Below are 15,675 nucleotides of genomic sequence, written 5' to 3' on the forward strand. Positions count from 1 at the left end.
CCATGTGTAACAAACTTCTTAGATTTCTACGAGAGAGTGAGCTCTGTTGTAGACCGAAAGTGGAGGTTGGGTGGATTGTTTGCATCTGGACTGTTATAGAACATCTGATAATGTTCCGTATGAGAGGCTGGAATAATTAGAATACTACGTTGTCGCATACAAGATTACCCTAGTGGTAGGGATTATTTATAGAACAGTTGTCGTGGAATCCTTCTCGAAATTATTTGAATTCGCCAGTGGCGTACCACAGGGCTCGATCCTGGGAGCCATAGTCTTTGATCTTTGCGAATGTACTTGTGAACGTACGTGCAATCGGTGACACTCCTCGAATTAGCCGTCGTGAATTACCGTCAGTAACCACGAAGTTCTCTCCACTCAGTTGTTGCATCGAGCGGGAAGTCTCCTGGGAAAAGGAGCTGACTTAAGGTAATCTACAGTGACGTCTGATGATTTAAGAGGGTAGTATGAGAAACACAGTTTGCAGGTTATTGTGCCACATGTGAAGGAAATGATCCAGTATGTACTTAGAAAGCGACTTCGAATCGCTGGATGAATATCAGAGGCAAATTATTATGTAACAGTCTGTGACTGTAAGGAGGTAGTAGGCGTGCCTCTAAGAGGCAGGGAGGGAGGGAGGGAGTTGCACTATTGTATGAATTATGTACACAGGCGGGGCATCTGACCTCTGAACCGCTCCCCAGGGAGAACTCTCGTCCACCTGTGCAGGAGTCGGCCGCCAGTACGCAGCCCCTGCGGCCACAGACAGTGCTCCACCTGCCCCCAAGAGGGCTTCCATCTCTCTCTCTCTCTCTCTCTCTCTCTCTCTCTCTCTCTCTCTCTCTCTCTCTCTCTCTCTCTCTCTCTCTCTCTCTCTCTCTCTCTCGTCTGCCCCCTACCTGCATGCCTCCCTCCCCTCCCTACCATACCTCCAATGTGGGGTTTTATACCATTTTCACCTGCTGTAAGTATGTCCTAAACAGCCTCCACGTATTCCCATCTGCCTCGTAAACTGTGGACACATGCTCCCACCAAACTCATAAACCGCCTTAACCTACTCTCACCAATCTCGTAAACCGCCTTAACCTACTCTCACCAGACTCGTAAACCGCCTTAACCTACTCTCACCAGACTCGTAAACTGCCTTAACCTACTCTCACCAGACTCGTAAACCGCCTTAACCTACTCTCACCAGACTCGTAAACTGCCTTAACCTACTCTCACCAGACTCGTAAACTGCCTTAACCTACTCTCACCAGACTCGTAAACTGCCTTAACCTACTCTCACCAGACTCGTAAACTACCTTAACCTACTCTCACCAGACTCGTAAACTGCCTTAACCTACTCTCACCAGACTCGTAAACTGCCTTAACCTACTCCCACCAAACACATAAACCGCCTTCACCTACTCTCACCAGACTCGTAAACTGTGGACACCTGTTTTCAACAGCTCGAAACTCTCCCTCTCCACAGTGAACTTCCTTCGCGTGTCTGAACTACAATCCTATACTGCCTTTACCGGTCAAAGAACGACCCTAAACGTCGTTCTCAAGGGTCCTATTGTCGTCGTTCTCAAGGGTCGTATCGTCGTCGTGCTCAAAGGTGTGTGTGTGTGTGTGTGTGTGTGTGTGTGTGTGTGTGTGTGTGTGTGTGTGTGTGTGATCGCCCTCAAGAGGGAACGACAACAAAAACATGTGACTCAACCTTGGCCTGGAAGTTCCCCTGCATTGGTGTTACCTGTCTTCATTGACGTCATAAACCACCATCACTTGCCCTCCTCTCCTCCTCCTCCTCCTCCTCCTCACCCCTTACCCTTGCGACCCTAAATGATCTAGACCTGCACCCTCCACGGCCCTAAATCACTGGTGCCTACCTCAGAGACGGCCATGAACTAACCCCTCCCCTACATTCCCCACACCGTGGCCCTAAATTAGACCTGGAATGCAGTCTGCAGGACTGCTGGTCATGTATCCACTGCTATATGTCGAGTCAGTAACCTTTTAAAATTTCTCGATATATTCCTAAACGATATGATGCACATCGAACACCTGCTGTCAGAAAAAGAACAAACGAGGAGACGATCCGCTGAGCTGTTTTTTGCCGCAGAAATATGAGAATTACTGATGTTTATCTGGCTGGTTCCCAGAGCAGTTCTTCTGTGCAGGGATCCAAAGGACGAGCAGCCATGCCCTACTACCAATACTACCTTGTCTATTCCTTGACTTAAAGCTTCTCTTTTTTTTTCCCCCCTCTCTTTTTTTCCCCCCCAGCCCGTAGCTCCGTCTTCAGCCAGACACCCCCACGGGGCTATAGTCTCGGCTCATTCTTTTTTTTCTTATTATTATCATTTATCTCCCGAAGTAATTGTTTCATTTGCAACATCAGTGCTCCGTTTGGTGTTTATGATCATGGACCGCAGCTCCCAAAAATGTTCTTCGTCTCTTTCCTACAGTAAGGGAGCTGTCTTCAACGCCACTCGGGATGATGCATTCTTAGTGGTGTCCCTGCGTCTGACATGCATACAGAAGCGTAGTGTCTTTCGCAGAGAAATTGTATGAGATTCTGTCAGTCATCTTCACACGTTTCCTCTCATGACGTAGCGCATTATGTCCTGCGGTAATAGATATGTGTTATCTGCCAGAGTTATGTATTATGTACTACAGTAGTATATCATAGTTATGAACTACAGTAATGTATCTTATTCATGTACTACAGTAATGTATCTTAGTTATGTACTACAGTAATGTATCTTATTCATGTACTACAGTAATGTATCTTAGTTATGTACTACAGTAATGTATCTTAGTTATGTACTACAGTAGTGTATCTTAGATATGTACTACAGTGATACATATATTAGTTATGTACCACAGTAATGCATCTTAGTTACGTACGACAGTTATGTATTATAATAGTGTTTTATGAACTGTAGTAATGTATCTGAATTTCATATAATCATTTGCCATAATGTTTAATGCACTACAGCACTGCATCTTATCCTGATGTATTACCCGCCTCAATAATATTTCATTGTAATACAGTTATGTATCTCGCAACGTGATATCTACCGTCGTAATGTTTCATCTACTGCATTATTGTATCTTCCACTGTAACGTAATGCCGGGAGAAAAGTTGTATTTCCCATAGTTCCTGCAGCAGGGAGAGACCAGGTGCCTCACTTGTTCTGGCCATCGTGAAGCAGGAGAGTGTAGGACGAGCTACTGTAGGCGTCAGTAAGAGAATCAGATGAGCCAATGTTGCATGGATGATCCGCACCGATCTCTCTCTCTCTCTCTCTCTCTCTCTCTCTCTCTCTCTCTCTCTCTCTCTCTCTCTCTCTCTCTCTCTCTCTCTCTCTCTCTCTCTCTCTTGCATTTCACTAAGGATAAGGGTAAGGTGGGCTCCTTTGCGGGCGAGAGTGTTCTCATTGATGTTTTACTCCGTCTAGCTTGTTAACGATGCAATACACCCTGGCTCGCTGCCTACGGAGATCTGAGTAAATATGTAGACCTAGTGTTGTTCTTAATGATACGTACTGTATATCGTAATATTCGTGTTTTACAACGAGTTAACCTTGGAGCAAGTTGTTGATACTTATACTTTACATTCAAATATTCATAATCCTCTCTCTGATATATATATATATATATATATATATATATATATATATATATATATATATATATACATAATGGTTTAGGTAACATCGCATGTAGCCGCTGTTGTAAATCAGAATAATCATCTACGATGAACAGTATCCTAGGAGGGTGGCTGTAGGTATGAGGATGTTCATATATTGAATGGATCTTATATGTTCTATATATATTACCTATAGGGATGATATATTTATATGACGCACTGCTTTGGTTTGTGTTTGTCTAGTGTTTATCTGGATTGAACTGTAGAATACGCGTAGTTACTGTTAGTCTAAGTATCCCAAAGAATATCATTTTCTTATAGTTATTTTCCTTCAAGGAAAATTGTAATCGAACGATTTTAGGTGAGACTAAAATAATTTGGCACTTGTCCACAGGCGCAGGCAAAGAACTGCAGAGTGTCGCACAAACTGGATATTTTACTTGATTTTTCAGTAGACCATGACTTATAAAAAAAATTGCAATCGGTGAACACATTAGCTGGCTCATCTCTCATGTGGAAAATTGGTTGCAGCTGTCCGTGGCAGTGATGCCCTTATAACCATTATTATGAGGGACTTATCCTGTGTGTACCCCACCACCACCACCACCACCACCATCTCTCTCTCTCTCTCTCTCTCTCTCTCTCTCTCTCTCTCTCTCTCTCTCTCTCTCTCTCTCTCTCTCTCTCTCTCTCTCTCTCTCTCTCTCTCTCTCTCTCTCTCTCTCTCTCTCTCTCTCTCATTACAACTTCTGGCGGCGGCACCAGAAGTTTGCTTGAGTTGGAGGGAGTATGTTTCCAGGTCTGGCGACGTATGAAGGACGTTAATTGCCCAAGTTGGAATTCGGTCCTGAACTCCGAACTCTGCCTCCGCCATGGACGGCGCTGAAGGTGGCTGGAGGATTAAGTGTGTCACCCGATCACGGTTGGTCGATAAATCCTCCCTTGGTCCCGGTGGAACAGCCCTTGAATATGATGGGTCAGAGCCCAACCCTTGAAGGGCCACTGAAACATACTTAAGAACGTAGTGCATGGCTGTTCATCATCCGCGCCTCGCTCTGTGATACATCCTCCTCTCTCTTCTCGGGATTTGTAAGCCTTGACTGCCTTTAAGAATATACTGGAAAGCGATTGTTGGGGAATCCGATGACATGCCACAACGCAGTCCAGATCGAAGAGCTTTTCCATGTTGCTTCGCAGATGTTCAATTATTCCCAGCGGCTTTTGTGAGGGTTTGAAAAACATGCGAAAGTTGTGGTGCTTATGCAGGTGTGGGGAAAGGAGCGGCCATTGCTGGGTAATAAGTGAATGAACATGATTGGGTGGATGAGTATGATTGGTTGAGTAAGCATGATAGCCTATGAGCATGATAGGCTGAGTAAGCATGATGGAATGAATAAAGTGGATTATGATGCCAAAAGGAAATACTGCTTGTAGGGAATGGATAAAAACGATGTGGGTTAATATCTACTTGGTAAATGACATTGATGAGTCATTTGAACGGAATGATTGTGTTTACAAGGAATGTATGATGAGATGAAGGCAGTGGGAAACACATGGATGATGGTATTTAATGGAGATACAGTAATCTGATCTAGTATATGGAAAATGATGACGACAGATGGGTGGTCATGGGTATGAATAGTGTGAGGGAGTGAGTCACAACATGAGGGTGATGTCTCAATCGGGGAGAGAGTGTGAGGGAGTGGCACAGAGCAGGGGAGGGGAGTCTCTGTAATGGGAGTGTGTCAGAATGGTACAGAGGAGGGGGAGGTGGGAGTCTGTGTCCCTGGAGTGGCACAGAAGTGTCTACAACTAGATTGCAGACGAGAGAGAATAACATGAGGTTATTTCTGGCGGATGTCTTTGTGGTGAGGAGGATGGATGGGCGATAGGAGGTGTGATGGGGAGGGAAGGCACGATGGTGGAGGACGGTAGACAAGGAGGGAGAGGGTGGTGGCAGAGGGAGATAGGAAGGAGGGGGAGAGAAGGTGGAGTGGTTGCTGCTTGACCAGGATCGACCAGTTGGGCACAGCCCTCGTCCTATGTATACCTCACTGTGTGTCGCCCTATCACCATACCTACACCACCACCAACAAACCTACGCCACCCCCAACATTCCCACACCACCACCACCACCACCACGACTCTCTCCCTCCCCCCTTTTCACTTGTGACGATACCAAACACGAGTATTTACTTTTGACAGATCTTTATTCATCTGGATTAACGTTAGTTGAATATCCCGTCAGTAGAAACAGGAATAAAAGCTCCTTTTGTTATATATTCTTTTTATATCTTCAAATAGGTTATTTTAGAATAACGAGAGGGGGAGATAGAAAGAGGGGTCAGGTCTGTAGCTGCAACAGATCCGAGATAGACGAACAATGGCGACGTAAATAGAAGGGCCAGGTCTGTGGCCACAACAGATGCTGGATAGAGCAACAGGGACGTAAACGGAGGGGGCCAGGTCTGTAGCTACATCAGACACCCCCCCCCCAGGTAGACCAACGGGAACGTAGATAAACCGGCCAAACCCGTGGCCACGACAGACCCTACGGTACAGCCAGTTGCGAAGGTAAACAAAGGGGGTCCGGGTCTGTCGTTAGGGCCAGAAATCAATGATCAGCTGCCGTGGTAACGACGATGACGACAAAAATCAATAAGCAACAAGTGGATCTGCGGCCTGGCTGGCTGGGAGTTGAGGTGGAGGAACGCCAGGAACGGAGGGCGGGGACGCACGGAGAGGGGCATGTGTTGCATGTGGACCTAGGTGAGGGGGTGACACAGGTGAGGCGATGATACATGGGTGGGGGTGAGGGACACAGATGAGGAACATGCTGAAGGGATGAGGCACAGTGAGGCATGAGAGAGACACAGGTAAGGGGTGAAGAATGGGGAACACAGATGAGGGACGGGGACACAGATGAGGGGCAAGGGACGTAAATGGGGGTGAAGGGACACACACATAAGGATTAAGGGACACAGGTCAGAGATAAGGGACATAGGTCAGGGGTTAGGGCCCCACCACTCCACTGAATCATATTAAGTAGTGTTAAGGGAGCCTGTGAGGTCAGAGTTCTCACTACCCATTACGACATATTTTGGGCTGTTCTCCATGTACAGTTGGGACGACATGCTATACCTCCCTAACAGGCCTGGTACAATGCTCGTGATGAATTTGTGATTCGAGTCATTACTGCTATTCCACTGGCGTCAGAGTTCATTAAAAATGAATGTAATCATTCAGCCAGTATATTCAGGAAGTCTAGGACGATGTAGTTGCCCCATGCTATACACATATGGATTATGTTTTCCTCTTTTTTTGAACTTAAAGGTCACCACAGGAGCACTTTTTTTTGTTCACCGTAACTTGGCCATGTTGTAGACCAAGTTCATGAAACTTGGCACAAAGACGTCTCAGCCCACACCGTACCCCACATAATGGCGATGGAACAATTTATGACGACCATTTTTAAGCGTCACAAAAATTTTTTCTCTTTTTTTTTTGTGCCATTCATCCACTTTATTCCTATTAGTGTTGACAAAACTCATCGTAAAATATTTTCCAGCGAGATTGATACAATAAAGATGATGGTGTGATGATGAACATGATGGTGATACTGGCCATGATGGTGAGTGATGGTGATGGTGAGTGATAGTGATGATGATGGTAATTGATTTAGTAGTCATGGTGGTGAGTAATAGTTTTATCAAGTTTGTTTTCACCAACTTTTGGCTATTCTGTAGGGGTTCACATGTCACACACACACACACACACACACACACACACACACACACACACACACACACAAATGGCCTTTGCATCGTCAAGTTTCAACCATTTTCAAACAGGTGTCTTTCTCGTGCACCCAAGATAATAATAGCTGTGACAAATTGGCGACTTAACTGTTTTCAACCATCTTTAGATGTCAAAAAATTGCGCAAAACAAAATACAGAATTTGTCACAAATCCCCACTTGTATGAACTAGTATTACTGGGAGCAAGACAGTGATGAGTTTGAACATGCCTCATACAACAGTGGAAACATGGGTGGAAACATGACCCCTCCCCCTGTAATGTTGGGCAGTGTATTTTACGGTGGGGTCACACTGAATTGATGTTATCAGTGGTGCTTCATTTTGCTTGATCACTCAGTGTATTAACCAATGGCATCTTATACATTAAGGTCCCTGATGTGCTCCTACTTGGAACATTACGACATAGTTCAGTGGATCGTGAAATTCATTATGCATACCCCTTGACCTCAGCGTTAAGGCATTACCTACCCTCGCCTAATTGGTAACTTATATGTTTATCATCATTTGATTCTATGGTGATGAATCTTGCCAGAATAATGCAGCCTTGGGCAACGCTCACATTCAGCCCAGTAGCAGTATACCCTCGGCTCCTCGAAATGTATCTCATGTACCCTCTCGTGGAGGTTCACGTAACCCTTCCCCCTCCTTTATGGGTCACTGAACCCAGGTTAGGGAGCGAGTGGTCTAGCTGATGACACACACACACACACTGGGTCAGGGAGGGAGAGAGCGCAGGCTGTCCATAGCACTGTGCATTTATTCATCAGTCCAGTTCTGCATTATGATCTGTTTGATTGCCCAGCCAATAATCCTCTAGAGCCAATCTATATGTACACGAGAATCACTGGCGTGTCCGGTGCTGCTGAGGCAGTAATGTAGGGCGGGGAAACGTAAGTAAGGTCGGGAACATTTTTTTTTTATGGCCTGAGTGTGTGATTTACTGTTTGTGTGTTGCTGGGAGAGAGAAAGAGAGTTTTGCACTCGCGTTGCCCCGACGCTTAACCTTGTGTATATATGCACCGTATGTTTTATGTGTTTAAACACACACACACACACACACACACACACACACACACACACACCACACGGTATGCAAGGGACCTTAAAGTTGACATCATACCAGAGCGGATCAGCTGCAGACTGTGCGAGAAGGATTGTGAGGAAGGCGAGGTATGTGTTGCTCACCCTTCGAGTGATTACCTTCCATAAACAGTGGAGGTGTGTTGAGCACGACGGTACGACCCTTGAGCACAAGGGTATAACTAGAACACGATAGTACGACCCCTGAGGACAGTGGTACGACTTCAGGACGACGGTACGACCCTTGAACACATTCCACCTTCCTGCGAGAAAGGAATTAGGATATATACGACTTGCATTCGATCCTGGAAGCAAATTGGTCTCTTCTCCAGGGGAAAAGAGAATAGAGACTCTGGTGAAGATCTAAAGGATCAAGGATTGAAAGGAGAAACCACTTCGACCTGCCGCCCCCTTTCCTACACACACACACACACACACACACACACTCCGGGGAGGGAAGACTGGAATGGGACGTGATAATCGCCTTTAAAGCCGGGCATCGTAGGAGGCTGCGATGATGCTATCGCCCACCAGTTCCGTGAAGCCAGAGGAAGGTGGATGGCTGGGGGGAGAGGGGGGGTGGTATCAGAAACAAGGGGACTTGAAAGGAAGCCAGGGCAAGAAAAGTGTGGGGGAGGGACGTGAGGAGGCATGAGTCTTCTCCCCGCGCCAGAACCCGTGGCGGACCCGTGGGGGCGAGATGAGCAGTGGACTGAAGTGTGGACGACGGCGCCCCGTGATGATGATGATTGACACGGGTCTTGTGTGATGATAAACACACACACACACACACACACACACACACACACCTAAGGGGGTCAGGTCAAGAGGGCAGGCCATCATACCCAGGTATCGTACCGTTGTGCTCAGGATATCGTACCGTCGTGCTCAGGGTATCGTACCGTCGTGCTCAGGGTATCGTACCGTCGTGCCCAGGGTACCGTACCGTAGTGCTCAGGGTATCGTACCGTCGTGCTCAGGGTATCGTACCGTCGTGCCCACGGTATCGTACCGTCGTGCTCAGGTGTCGTACCGTCGTGCTCTAGGGCTGTATTATGCTTCATCATCCAAAAGGTTATCAAAACTGTATCATTGAAGTTTTGCATAAAAAAAAAAAATTAGTGTGTTGGCTGGCCACGAGCAGAGCGCCCGCGGTAATGACTAGCAAAGCAGATTATCCAAAGTTCCCGTAACAAGGTTTATAGTACCTTGGTCTATCAGGGATTCAAGCTATTTTGGCCCTTAATGATAAGAGACTTTAGAGTTAAGAATAGTTTGTCATAGCGTTGCTTTCAGGTTGTTTTTCGCCCCGTGTTGTTATGAACCTTATGGACGGTATGATTAAGGTCTTCTTTTCTCTCGCCGCACAGGCTAACGTGTTTTGTTTCTTCGGGCGATTATAGACCGTTGTGCCTCAGGACTTAAGGTCGAGATCAGTCTCACCCTATGGCGTTGTTTTCTTAAGTCTTGCTATTATGGCTCGTACTGATGGCCGTCATAAGGCTGGAAACAGTATGTCAGAGTTGTTCAGCTAGTTAGGGAAGGAAAGTTAGCCCGTACGAAACTGGATCATCGCATCATGACGTCCCCACAACAAATTATGTTGCATGATCCAATCATTTAGGACAAAGTTAAGGTTCGAAGAATGAGGTGTTTGTACGTCGAGAGCTTAGACGACGTAACATGACGGTATCTGCATATCTAGAATATAATGTGACGGTATATAATTCTCTCTAGAACATAATGTGACGGTATATAATTCTCTAGAACATAATGTGACGGTATATAATTCTCTAGAACATAATGTGACGGTATATAATTCTCTTGAACATAATGTGACGGTATAATTCACATCTATAACATATTGTGACGTTCTCTACATCTCTAGAACATGATGTGACGGTATATTCATATCTATAACATATTGTGACGTTCTCTACATCTCTAGCACATAATGTGACGGTATATAATTCTCTCTAGAACATAATGTGACGGTATATAATTCTCTCTAGAACATAATGTGCCGGTATATAATTCTCTCTAGAACATAATATGACGGTATATAATTCTCTAGAACATAATGTGACGGTATATAATTCTCTAGAACATAATGTGACGGTATATAATTCTCTTGAACATAATGTGACGGTATAATTCACATCTATAACATATTGTGACGTTCTCTACATCTCTAGAACATGATGTGACGGTATATTCATATCTATAACATATTGTGACGTTCTCTACATCTCTAGCACATAATGTGACGGTATATGATTCTCTAGAACATAATGTGACGGTATATAATTCTCTTGAACATAATGTGACGGTATGATTCACATCTATAACATATTGTGACGTTCTCTACATCTCTAGCACATACTGTGACGGTATATGATTCTCTAGAACATAATGTGACGGTATAATTCACATCTATAACATATTGTGACGTTCTCTACATCTCTAGCACATAATGTGACGGTATTTACATAACGAGAACATACTTGGCAAACGTATTGAAATGTGGCAGTTCATGATGGTGGTTTTGTTGTTTGGATGATTAAGCACAGATCACGAAGCTGCTCGAGCGATCTATCTGGAAGCAGGACGATGATGATACGTGGGTAGCGGGATGACGATGACGTCCGTGTGAACAAAAGGTATAATAAAGGAGGGGAGGATGTCTGCCACCATGATAAAGGAGGGGAGGACAACTGGTGCCATGACAAGGTGGGAGGAGGGGAGGATAACTGACACCATGATAAAGGAGGGGAGGTATTTTGACACCATAGTAAAGGAGGGGAGGGTGACTGACGCTATAGTAAAGGAGGAGAGGATTATTGACACCATGATTAGGAAGGGCAGGAGGATTCGCTCCCTGGTAAAGGTTAGATGGGGCCTGGATGATGGCAGAGGACCCACACAACAGGTTAGGCAGCAATGATTTAGATGATTGAGACAACTGAATAATTCGAATTATAGGGCTAATTAAGTTATTACGTAGGCTGTAAGTGAGTCAGTTGATGAAGACACTGACAAAGCAGTGGGATGATTGCTTAAACAAGCCATACAAACAACTGTCTTAAACCTGGGGAGGCCTTGGGAGTCTGAGTGGGGGGGGAGTGCAGGGGTGAAGCTCACGGGGCGGGGATTGCGTCATGTGGGAGTCCTGCCCAGGTCACGATCCCAGGGCACGCCGGTCACGTCGCCAGGGACAAGATGAAGGAAGCAGGAATCAGGATCAGGAGAAAGAAGGTGAATAGGGTAAGGAGAAGAAACTGGGAAGAGTAGCGAGGAGGAGGAAGAAGAAGAGGAGGAGGGGGATGAGTATGAGAGAGAGGGAGGGAGGTAAAGTGAGTGTGTGAATACCTCGGAGGATGTGTTCGGGGCCCCACTCGTTGAGAGGATGCTGATGTCAGTACAACGGTAACTGAGTCCTCCCTCCCACCCTGTCTGACTGACATTCACCCTACGTGGCCCGAGAATCAAGTCCGGTAAGAACACACACACACACACACACACACACACACACACTCATCCAGGAATGTAAGGCAAAGGAATAATTAATATCGCCGGTATGTCGAAAGGGGAGGATAATGGACGACTCTCCTGGGCACACCTAGTGTTTGTGGATCTACAGGACGCTTCCGAAGGGCCGGTAAACGTGTGGGTAGACTGGGTTGCAACGTGTAGTTGCGTCGCTCCGTGGTTGGAGGAGATCTGACGAGAAGCGAGATGAATAGAGTAACTCAGTACTCGTAACTCGGAAGCGATGATATACGCTCGCTGTTGATACGTGCGTCGCATGTTGTCCATGACGTGCGTCTGTTGAAGCCACATGCGTGTGTCGCCCACATACAATATGGGATTTTCGGATGTTGTCAGTATTACACGTGAAACATGTGATACGGGAAAATATAGATGTACTGGAAAGATTTAGTAATGATAAATAGACGCAAATAATGCCATCTGACATAGATATGCAAGCAATTAAGCGAGAAAGCAGGTGAAATGATAGTTTGAGTAAAAGTCTTCGTGCTTTTGAATTTGGCCGCATGAATCATTTCATCTTTTTGGCCTTGAAATGATGGTTGAAATCCCGTGAAGAAAAGGCGACTCTGTAAAGGGGTTGAGCACTAGTCGAGGAACGCATGGGAATGTTATTGTGATGCAGTTGAACATGACTGAAGATGGACACCACAATGAAATGGTCACTCCGAGGTCTGTCTCGGTTCTTGGCCATTCGTACGCCAGTCAGAGGGTTCTCGTCTCCCTCACAGGAGATGGTTCCCTCACACGACAGTTCTCGTGTTATGGAGACGGGCGTGGTGGTTACTGTACTAAGACGGTCGTTTGCAGGTAGTTGATCAGAGTTAATGGTAGGTTTTTGTGAGGTGTTGGACCTGCGTGGTGGTTGACAAAGGCTGGGGCGGTAGGGTGAAGTGTAGTGATTTTTGTTATGGTAGATTCTCTCTCTCTCTCTCTCTCTCTCTCTCTCTCTCTCTCTCTCTCTCTCTCTCTCTCTCTCTCTCTCTCTCTCTCTCTCTCTCTCTCTATCTATCTCTCTCTCTCTCTCTCTCTCTCTCTCTCTCTCTCTCTCTCTCTCTCTCTCTCTCTCTCTCTCTCTCTCTCTCTCTCTCTCTCTCTCTCTCTCTCTCTCTCCACGCCCACCCGCCTCTCCCAGTCATCCACCTCTCTCCCTCCCTCTCTTCCCTCTCTTCCATCCACCTCTCACGGCTCTTCCCCATCACCCTCTCCTCCCTCCGCCCACGGTCAGGTGTTCCAGGAAACGACAGGTTTTTACGTGGCGGTGCGACCGGCTGCCAGGGAAACTGTCGTGCTCAGGAATTTTTCGTCTCCGCCTCCGTACTGCAATTACCTTAGGGGCTCGGGCGGTAGCGGAGCCACACTGTGTGGGGCCACACTCGGTGGGGACACACTAAGCGGTAGTGGGGCCACACTGTGTGGGAACACATTGGGCGGTAGTGGGGACATACTAGGCGGTAACGGGGCCACACTATGAGGGGCCACACAGGGCGGTAGCGGGACCACACTGTGTGCGGAAACACTAAGCGGTAGCGGAGGCCACACTGTATGGGGGACACACTGGGCAGTAGCGGGGCCACACTTGGCGGTAGCGGGACCACACTGTGTGGTGACACACTGGGTGGTAACGGGGCCACACTGTGTGGGGACACACCGGGCGGTAGGGGGGCCACACTGGGTGGGGACACAGTGGGCGGTTAGCGGGGCCACACGGTGTGGGGACACTGGGCGGTAGGGGGGCCACACGGGGTGGGGACACAGTGGGCGGTTAGCGGGGCCACACGGTGTGGGGACACTGGGCGGTAGCGGAGCCACGCTGTGTGGGGACACACTGGGCGGTAGCGGGACCACACTGAATGGGGGAGACACTGGGTGGTGGCGGGGTTACACTGAGTAGGGACGGACACACTAGGTGGTGGCAGGATCACACCGAGTAGGGACACACTAGGGAGTGGTGGGACCACATTGTTGGGACACATGGGGTGGTGATGTTGCCATACCGTGTGGGATACGGGGGTAGGGGGATGAGATGGTTAGCAGCTATAGCAATTTAGATAGAGATCGTAATTCCAAGTTGTTCTATGGACGAGTTGCATGTATATGTATATCTGGCTCATTAACGTTCCACATTTTTAAATAAATGATGTTCTTTTTTCACTCTTGATTAGAACACACATTACCGTTTAGATCCCAACTGAATAGCTTGGTTAGCATCTACGTCAACACATGTAGAAATCATTACATGGAAGGTTAACATATGAAAAAAGAATAGTCGGGTTTTAATTAACTTCAGTGGTCAGCGTAATGTCCAGTCTGGCGTCATTGCCGTCAAAAGGAAAAGTGAAAGTGCCTTCGTCTTTACATGCAAAGTACAATATAGTGGTCTACTTACTCTCACTTTCGTGCGTCCTGCTGGCGATGCAGCGTCAGGAGAGCTCGTTAGTGGTGTCGGGAGAGGCGGTTCTCGCAGCCACGCACCAGGTCACTGTGGTAAGGCACCTCGCAGTCTGCCTCTGTCAGTGTTCAGCAGCGGAGGAAAAGCGTTCCAAGCCTGCGCGAGTCTCCCCTCGTACTTCTACGCAGATCTCCGTTTTCTATGCTCCATCCCGGAACGAGCCGGGGAGGGAGAGCAAGCCATTCACGGTATTGACACACGCTTCAAGTTTCTTCGGTGTAAAATCAATTTTTGATTAGTTCTCGCACGCTAGTGCCTCCGGGAAGCTGATGGAAAATACCTTACCGACGCTCTTAATGTCAGCAGTGGTTAATATTATCCACCTTGCCATTTGTTGCATTACATTTTGATACAATAATTACCCTATAATGACAATTAGAATGTTTCCAAACGTAATACTTGAGGAAAAGATGCTAAGAAACTTGGAAGAAATGACACACGGACGTAGTGATAACCAGTCGTAGGAATTTCCGCTTTCATCTCCTTCAGGAACGTAGAACCCGCTGAGCTTTGCTTGGTACGTACATACAGAGGTACTTACAGACTTACGCAATCGATTTCAGGTCAGCATAGTGTCTGGCTGGATGAATGAAGGTCTCTCAGAGTTCGGTTAGCTAATTCGGCGGTGTTGCCATCGCGGGGGTTTTCCCCTCCCCCCACGAGAGGCGGGGCCTCACCCACCAACTTATTAATTATGTTAATTTATTGGAGGAGTGCGACTGGTGTAGGTGGATGAGACGTGGGAGTGGGATGTCGGAAGAGGAGGCTTGGAGCCTATTGAGCAAGGGAGAGGAAAACTTAGTAATGGGCAGCATTAGCATTGAGGTAGGTAAAGGCCAGGTTATTAGACGTTAGGAAAATGTAAAGAAAAACTAAATTTGTTAGAAGAAACAGGTTATTATGATGCATGAGTCTGTTACTGGGATGTTTGATAGGAAGATAGGACCATGAACTAAGGAGTTAATAGGGTTGTATAGGTCTTTGATAATTGTGGTGTAGGGAGCTGATTGGGTCACAGGTGGAGTGAGGGGACCTGTGATGAAGACAACGACGGAGTGGGGTACTTTAGTGATATCCACATCTTCCGCTTTTTCATCATCTTGGAGGGACGACTGTGCTACCCTGGGGTTATGACGACC

At 46.8% G+C, this 15,675-nt stretch overlaps 1 protein-coding gene across 5 annotated transcripts in view; it reads right to left on the reverse strand.

Moving 5' to 3' along the window:
• The window catches only part of LOC139763427 (uncharacterized), a 40,248-nt gene extending 25,637 nt beyond the window's left edge, over window positions 1-14,611 (reverse strand). For 2 of the 5 annotated variants that reach the window (XM_071689461.1, XM_071689458.1), the window contains exon 1: window positions 14,474-14,611. The gene's annotated coding sequence lies outside the window, so the exon portion shown is untranslated. The remainder of the gene's footprint in view (window positions 1-14,473) is intronic. The other 3 variants (XM_071689460.1, XM_071689457.1, XM_071689459.1) reach the window with 2 other exon arrangements.
• Window positions 14,612-15,675: the final 1,064 nt, after the last annotated feature.

The sequence above is a fragment of the Panulirus ornatus genome, chromosome 47 (assembly GCF_036320965.1).
Source record: "Panulirus ornatus isolate Po-2019 chromosome 47, ASM3632096v1, whole genome shotgun sequence".
NCBI lineage: Eukaryota > Metazoa > Arthropoda > Malacostraca > Decapoda > Palinuridae > Panulirus > Panulirus ornatus.